Here is a 9,153-nt window from a genome sequence, read left to right as displayed (position 1 = left end):
AAATAATTGAAGATCACCCTTTTAGAGCAGGAGTGGACTTTCAGAACCAATTAATCCTCTTCATATCTGAATTGAATTTCAACCATCAAGTTCGATGAAACTGGCTAACAATAGGTAAAAACAAACTGCACATGTGAAAGATTTGATGAAGAAAGAAAAACACATACTTGGTAGTTTTATGGGAAAAACACACTTTGTTTCTATTCCATGAAATAAACACTTCCTACACTCAGCAATATCCAAGCTGCTGAGACATCAAGATGAGCACATGATTTGGCTCTAACACCTTCCACATTCTGCAGCTCAGGCAAACCCTATAGCCTAGTAGGAGAGACAGATACATCACAATGATTCTAATAAACATGATATACAAGCAATGTTTTTCCCCCATTCTTTCCAGTTTATGCTACTTGGTAGATGCTGATTTTTCACTCCTCAGGGCATTGACCTGATCACATGGTATTTCTAACGATGATGAGTCCTCAAGCAAACCCAAGGTAATGACTAACGGAACATGGGAAGATAACTCAACAGTTCCTATTAAGTATTTAAAAGTAAGAGAAGAAGAGACAGAGAAAAACAGACAGAAACAGAACAAGAGAAGATAAAGTGAATGCCAGGATGCAAGCAACTTCCAGGATCCCTGCAAGTGAGAGCCTAGCGCTCCGGCTCTGCTTTCCCTCTCTGTCTTTCATTATCAAGTAACCGTGGACAGAAGGCATTAGTCCGGGAAAAGGGCTTCCAAGCAAAAAAGGGAAGAAGAAAAGTCTAACGAGTGAATCTGACCAAGACACTTCTCCTACATATTCACAGATAAAGACTATTTGAAAAATTCAAAACTAATTATGATTCCATAATGTTTGAAAAAAAAAAGTGATTCCAACATTACACACATGCTAACTAAACACTTGTAAAGGAAAAACTAATGAAAGAAAAAAGTAACTTGTTAAATTTGTTCAATATTTCCAGTTTCAGAATAACAGAATACCTGATTAAGGGGAAAATTAAGCATAAATTGTTATTTTAATGTTTATAACAGCCTGTCAGTTATAGGTATATTAAATCTGTAACACAATAGTTACAGCTTTCTATTATACACATGCACTGTTTATGTACAAGAATAAACGTATATACTATAATATTATGTAGCTGTTTTACATTATACTCATTTTATAAAACTTTATAAAGAATAACTTAAATTTCAATTATTATAGAGATTAAAAGTTTTTGTGTTTAATAGTTCATTTAAAGTGTGTTTTAGGGGCCGGGGAGATGGCTCAGCGGAATAAGCGCTTTCCTGGCAAGCACAAGGGCCTGAGTTCAATCCCCGGTTTGGGGTGGGGGGAGAAGAGTGTGTTTTGGCTGCAAAATTTTCCTGAAAAAGCAATTCTGTATTACAATATATCCACAAAAATACACTAACCAAAACAGAATTATTTAGAAAAGCAGTATGTTTAAAAACAAAAAAGTACCAACAGTCTGAATGTACCAAAATGACCTATTAAAGCAAAAATTCTTCTTCAAGCATATGCATATAAAGTTTTGTTTCTTTACAAGGGCAAAAAATAGTAACACTGAAGCTAACAAATTGTCAAACAGCCACTAATTGAATGGCATTTTAAAGATAATTCAATTAATTGTCTCTAATAAAAGGAAAAAGTAACTTGTCAAATTTGTTCAATATTTTCAGTTTCACAATAACTGAGAATATCCGACTTAGGGGGAAAAATAAGCATAAATTGTCATTTTAATTTTCATAACAGCTAGCTGAAAACTCAGAGGGAAGAGAGTAAGAAAATTCTAAGACAAGATGCAAATACCTTGGACAAAAGGATGACTGACTCAAGTACAGGAAAAAAGATACAATTTATTTTCTATTTTTGCATTTATTAAATAATACTTAAAGATGAAGGAACTTTTTATAGTTTTCAAGTAACCAGTTAAATGCACTTACAGATGATTTAGAGTTTATTGTTTTGATATCAGGAATTGGAACCTTGTGCTTGCCTGGCAGGTGCTGAGCTATATATATCCCCAGCCCCAGATGATTTAGTTTTAGCTAAACTACAATGGACTAGAAGCTTAAAAAAAAAAAAAAAAATCACTACAAAATACAACAGAGATTGAACATATCATTACTGATGTGTGGGTACATATTTGTAAGTGTGATATTAGGACTAACATGATATTAGGACCAACATTCAGTAGATACCAACTATGGACACAAGGTATTCAAGGGCAAAGAAAAATACAAGGTAAAGTCCTATTACTTACCTAAAATAAAATCTAATTACTGGTACTGTTGTGTATGACCCAAGAGCAGTTAGCTGTCACATCTAAAAACTGTGTTTTCAGGAGGCTAGAAAACTGAACACTGAGGACGCCTCTGAGCTATTGCATTTGGGGTACAAATCAGGATGTGCCAAACAGGTGCAATATACAACAATTTTGAATGTGTAAGTAAGGTAAGGATCATGTTCTTGGTAACTCTGACTTTTTGCTACTGGTCAGCAAGGTGACAACACAATTCATTCTGCACTTAATCTCATCTCCTCTTGTACTAATCAAGAGGCCTTGGTAGCAACTGCTTTCCAGTCCCTGGAAGGTTAGGCAGGAACAATTCTGCCAACTGCATTATAAATATTTAGCACATCAAACACCTAGGGCAGTTCTTCTCACACTAAACCATACGAGGTAAGTTTTACCTTTGAATAACAAAACAACTAACCAGTTTAATAGACTTTCTCCTGATTCCAAATTAAGACATGTCCCACTGATCTCTGTTGAGAAATCAGTTTGACATAGTCTAGAATGTCTGATGAATTCATTCACTTTGGGATAATTTAGATGTTTCATGAATTGATACCATGAGGACAACTAATCAAGTTATCATAGTCAGAAAACTAAGGCAAGTCTCTTTGAATAAAAGAACTTAAATTAATCAAAGCAAGTCTGGTATCCCTGAAATATATCTACATGGAGTCAAACTGGGCCATCACTTACTGAAACCATCATACATAAAACTTTTTTAAGTGCAGACTGCTCAAAAGCAGAATATATACTTAAAATCTAATTGACTTATTTTAACTCAAGTGAAATATTTAATCTTTTAAGACTAATTTTAAAAAAAGACTAATTCAAATGTGTAACGAATTTAGAAGTGAACACATAACAGGAGCCATTGTAATAACTGTGTCACAAATATTTTTTCTTTAAAAATGTAACTCTGTTCTCTATCATATTAATTTTGATCACATACACTGTTATCATTTCTTTTTGCCAAATGAAGCAGAAACATACAAAGGACATTAATCCTAAATATTAGGCCTCTACATTGCAGTGATTAAAAATAATTATTTCTCCACAAATCCTATGAGAAAATATCTGCTTCATACAGCTACTTGTACTTTTTAATGAAACATGATACCAAGCTTAAGCAAAGTGGAGAAAATAATGTTCAATTAATTAAATACATTCATCTCTTTGTAAAGAAATAAAATATTAACTTCTGTTTCATTAGCCATAATGTTCCCTACATGGACAACTTTAAACAGGCATTTTTTCAGAAGGTTTGAGTTAAATCACAAAGGGACATATAACTAACATCCAGGCCCCAGCAACACATGAGGGAAATGTGAAGCTGGGGTATGCACCACAAAGTACCTTGAGTTTTCTTTTTCTTTTTCTTTTTCTTTTTCTTTTTCTTTTTCTTTTTCGCAGTACCACTGATTGAACTCAGGACCTTGCACTTGCCAGGCAAGCACTTATGCTACTGAGCTATCTCCCCAGCCCACCTTGCTATTTTCTTAATTTTTGTCACACTTTATTAGTCTGATAATTTTACTTTCGTCACTGTGATATTAAACAAAAGTAGATGCTTTTGGGGGAAAAAAATTAACTATATACAGAATAACTCTTCTGTTTAAACAAAATGGTATTTAGGATTGCTTTGGCTGAAGTGGAACACACTGCCTACATATCTGCTGCAAAACGCAACAAGCAAAATCAGGTGTCACTAAAGGACATATACATCTATATCATGCCAATACCGACATAATAGCAACGACTATGATAACTGCTATAAAATTAGTTTACCGTATAACTGAAGACCTTGAATAGCTGAGCTAAGACATTCTATCACTCCTAATTTCATGACATAGTTGAGGAAAAACTAAATGTAATCTAATATGTAATACAATTGTGGTACATCATTACAGAGCACTACAGCTTTTTTGAAACAAATCAAACACATTATCTTTCATGATACAATAGCCTATATGCTTAGAAGAAATGAAGTTTTCTATTTTTGGCATAAGCAGGTTGAAGGTACGGAGTTTCAATGAGGTAAGAGAGCCCTTCTTTGTTGTTGAAAAATAGGTATTTCAAACAAAATTAGTCACCCCTGTTTTAACCCCAATAAACACACAAAACAGAAATGGCTCTTTAGATTTTCCTTCATTTGTCCCTGCAGTAAAATCTGCCAACACTGCTCCCAGACAGCCTCCCAATATTCAAACAAAGTAAAAGTAAATATGCTTTGTATACCACTGACAATACAAACTATGACTTCTAACTAATCTCAAACAATCGCATTGTTACATGTTAAGATTTAAGTAAAATGTTTTACATAAGAGCAGAAATTCAAGCACAGTGACTTCATTTCAGGATGCAACCAACCCATATGGGTAAACTATGCTGGACTGCACAGATTAAACCTCTTGATTGGTGCAAGTGCTACTGGATACTAGTGACAAGTTAGAAATGCAAATATACAAACCCAATACAATGGCTTGATAGTTTACATAGTTTTCCATCTCCTCTGGAGCTCTAAGCAGAGCCCATTTATTTATTTTAATGTTAGTTGTAAGTATTCTTTATTAGTTTTAAAAATTTTACTTGTGGGGGGAGCCTGCCCATTAGCTCAGGTGTTTAAGTGCCTGCTGAAACAAAGCAGGCAGGCTTGGGATGCTGAGGTTCGATCCCCTCAACCTCAAGCCACACCAGATCTGCCCTGAAGGCATCCTGAGCAGCAAAAAAAAAAAAATTTACTTGAGAGTACAAACACTGTTTTCAATAAAAATAATATGATGGAATACTTATTGGGGTTTTTAATCTTTTAAGAACTAGCATTTTAATATTTGATTTTAATCAGCTTAACTTAAATATATACCTATTAATGCTAATAATTTATCTATAGATTGCATTGAATTTTAAATGTCAATTGAAACTAAATAATATTATTTATTCCTTTCCCAAATACATTTTTCTCATACTCTGGTTTCTCTTCAGATCGTATAAATCTTTCACCTTTTACCAAATACATTTTTCTTTCATTATTGCAGGGAACAAGAGCTCCAATATGTTACTGGATAAAAGAGGAGGTCTTGCGCCATTTAAAATCAATATTGCACTGTTAAATATATTACTGATATGTTTTTAGTACATATTCTTTAATATTACGTTTCTTTTCCATCCTTTTGACTGAAGAGTTTCACAAATGGGTACTGAATCTTCTCGAGTCCCTTTTCATTATGTATTGAGACGATAACTTTTCTACTGTATTGAGTACAAATGTGGAGCCAACTAAATATCCTGGGTTAATCAAATAAATACACATGCATAAACACAAACATGTGTATGCACATACATCAGTTCAAACTAGCCCTTGGTCAAATGTATCTACTGTGAATATTTTCTCCAGTGGGGTTTACATGTGGGTGGACAGTTCAGTTTTATCTAATATCCCAAAGAAACCTTGCACCGAGATTTCTGCTTCTCTTTAGTTTCGCTAGTTTTGCTAATTTTACTATATCATGACTAGCTGTAATTTGCAACAATTTTGTCCTGCTTAAGATTGTTACAGCTTCTTTAATATGTGAATTGATATCTTTTTTCTTCAAATATTGCTTCTGCCCTACTCTCGTGGGTTTTTAGGACTCCAGTTACATACACATGGGAACTGAAAACTCGTTCACTATATCCTATAGGTCTCTTATAAACTTTCATGTATTTTCTGTCTTTCTGTGTCTCTCTGTGATTAAGAATGGACATCTTCTTCTAACTGGTATATTATTTCTCTCAAGAGGGGAGATTTCTAAAACAGCATTTTAAACAGTTAAATGGTTGCTATTTTTAGCAAAATGGCACAATCTTGTCCAAAAAAAGTTTTAATTAATTTACCTGCACACTGTCCTAAATATAAATTTTAAGTTGATTTACCTGAAAACTGTTCCAAAAGCTCAAAACAAATGGAAAAAATATAATTAAAGAAAGTATTACGCATTGGTGAGAAAAATGAGGTACTGTGCAGCTCAGCTGATTCCAATGACAGATATTGGCAAATAACGGCAATAAGGACCTCTTCTCACCTCCACTCTCACTTTAGGGCCCCAAATTCCCTTAAAGGGGCAGGCATCCAGGTCAGTGATACAGAGGCTGTATTCCAAATAAACACAACCAAAGAAATGGGGCTGAGCCCCAATTGTAGGGCAGAAAGTATGGCAGGCAAAGTACAATGGACCAAACTGCCAATTCCATAATTTTACTCATATTGCAAAAGCTCAACAGAAGGATCAAATTGGCTAGGCAGGTAGTATGACTGTAATTGCGCCTACTGCAGTGGCTGAGGCAAGAAGAATGCCAGTTCAAGACCACCCCAGACAACTTACTGAGGTCTCTATGTAAAAATAAAATGGGCAGCAGGGTGTAAAGGGGCATGCTGGTAATCCCAGCACTCTGGGAGGCTGAATGGAAGGATTGCAAGGTCAAGATCAGTCTCGGTAACTTAGTGACTTAGCAGGACCTTGTCTCCAAAAAAGAAATTCCTGTTTATTTGTTTTGAGATGTAGCTCAGAGTGAAGGGCCTCAGTTCAATCCTCAGTTCCATGCATTTAGTCAATCAATACAGGATTGGAAAGCAAGTCAATGAAGATCCCTGGGGTTGAGGCCTAGTACTGCAAGGGAGTGCGTGGAGCAAGTCGAGATGATGAGCAAGTGGCTATTAGCCCCACACAGTACCTCACATGCAAAATAAGACCATCACGATCAAGAGAAGACTACAGTCCTAGCTCAACCCAGCCCAGCCCAGTAAAAAGATGTGCAGTGCTAAGAGGGAGAGAAGACATAGAAACAGCGCTATAGCTCTGCTTAAGAAAACCAACTTTGGGGCTGGGAAGATGGCTCAGTAGAATAAGCACTTGCCTGGCAAGCACAAGGGCCTGAGTTCAATTCCCAGTTCTGCAAAAAAAAAAAAAAATGAAAACCAATTTTATCTGGTAGATAGCACGAAGAAATTTATATTTTTGGACATCTCCTAAAACAAATGAAGGTAAAGAGTTAAGAAGCCAGTAATTCCATAATTGTAATTGCAACAAATGAAATGGTAGACCAGCTAGAAGTTTAATAGACAAAAATCTAAGACAACGACAGCAAAAAACCCTTTGGGGTCTGAGAATGCCCTCAAACACTAGCAACACCTTACCCTTGCATAAAGGCACAGCTCTAAATCACAATATAAAGTAATTGATACCTCAGACAATTGTCCCAAAGAAGTGACTAATCAGGTAACAATCAGTGGAGACTATAAGTTACAGGACATAACAACAGTCAGACCATGAGATGCTTAAAAAGGCATGTGGGAACTAGAAAGACAAAGACACCCCAGTACCAGCCATACCACTGGCATTGTGCAAATGATGAAAACAATGGCATCACAGGCTGCGCACTACAGAAAAAAGACTTAACTGAATTATTTCATCCAATATATTACATTAAGAAAAAATGTAAAAAGTACAAAGGAGTGATTCAGGATCCAGCTAGTACAAATAATGTCTCAAATGTATCACTTCTGCAAAACATACTACACAAGCAAAAAAACAGATGACCCAGATGTTGAACTTAACAAAAATTTCAAATTATTCTAATATTATAAATAAGTTCAAAAAATTAAAAGGAAGGTTTTTTAATGAATATATGATGATAATGTCTCATAGAGTAGAGATATCAATAAAAATATATTCTCAATTTTTTTTTAATTCTATTATTGGAAAGTATAAGAGTTGAAATGAAAATTTCACAAGAAAGCCTCAATGATGAATTCATTTTGGCAGAAGAAAGAAATCCACAAAATTGAAAATACCTCAATAAAGATTATACAATCTGAAGAGGAAAGAGCAAAAAAAGAGTAAATAAAAACAAAGCCTCAGGGGGCCCAGGGAGACAGCTCATTAGAATAAGCACTTGCCTGGCAAGCACAGGGTCCTGAGTTCAATTCCTGGTACCACAAAAAAATAAAAAGCCTCAGAGAAATGTGGGATGCTAATAGTAATGTAGTAGGAATAAAAAAAAGGAAAAGAGCAGAAAAAATATTGGTAACCATATTGAAGTGAACCATTAAGCTTCATATCCAAAAAGTTCAAAGAACTCTAAGTGGGACAGATACAAAGAACCCCATATTCAAACATCACAGTCAAAATGTTGAAAGTAAAGACAAGAAACTCTTGAAGCTAATAAAAGAAAAGTGACTCACTGTGTATGAAGATACCTAATGAGATAAATTTCTGACTTACAAAAACAACAGAGACACTGACAGACACATTCTGGGAGCTAAAAGACAGGCTACTAAAGTCTTATATACAATAAAACCATTCTTTAAAAGGTGAAAATAAAGACATATTCTTTTAAAACATATTTCTACTATTTTGTCTTCTGGCGCACATTTGCTTTTTATTGTTTTGTCCTCATGGAGTGGAGCAGAAACCACCTTGATGCAGAATAAGCAGAAGAGCCCAGGTCCACTTCCTGAGACACAGCCCCACCCTCTTCCTTCCCTACATCAAGTTTCACTGTGACTCTTCCCATCTTGTCTGCTGGGGCTGCTGTAACAAAGTATCTCTGACCACTCAGTTTATAAAGACCAAAAACTGATTTCTTAAGTTCTAGAGTCTGAAATTTGAAGATCAAAATGATAGCATATTCAGGTTCTGTTGAGGGCAGACCCCCAGCTTCTCTTAGATAGCCCCACATGCTGGACAGTCAGCAAGCCAGCTCTGTGGCCTCATTTAAGGGCACTAATCCCTACTTTTATAAGGAGTAAGGCCTCGTGACTCACTTCCTCTCAAAGTTCCTACTTCCAAATATACACTGGGGATCAGA

At 35.3% G+C, this 9,153-nt stretch overlaps 1 protein-coding gene across 1 annotated transcript in view; it reads right to left on the bottom strand.

Moving 5' to 3' along the window:
• Positions 1-9,153, bottom strand: part of Cep128 (centrosomal protein 128) — a 253,260-nt gene that overhangs the window by 100,062 nt on the left and 144,045 nt on the right. The gene's annotated exons all lie outside the window — the stretch shown is intronic.

Source organism: Octodon degus, unplaced genomic scaffold (genome assembly GCF_000260255.1).
Source record: "Octodon degus isolate 3935 unplaced genomic scaffold, OctDeg1.0 scaffold00007, whole genome shotgun sequence".
NCBI lineage: Eukaryota > Metazoa > Chordata > Mammalia > Rodentia > Octodontidae > Octodon > Octodon degus.
The sequence above is the reverse complement of the archived record's forward strand: the minus strand, read 5'-3'. Positions and strand labels throughout refer to the sequence as shown.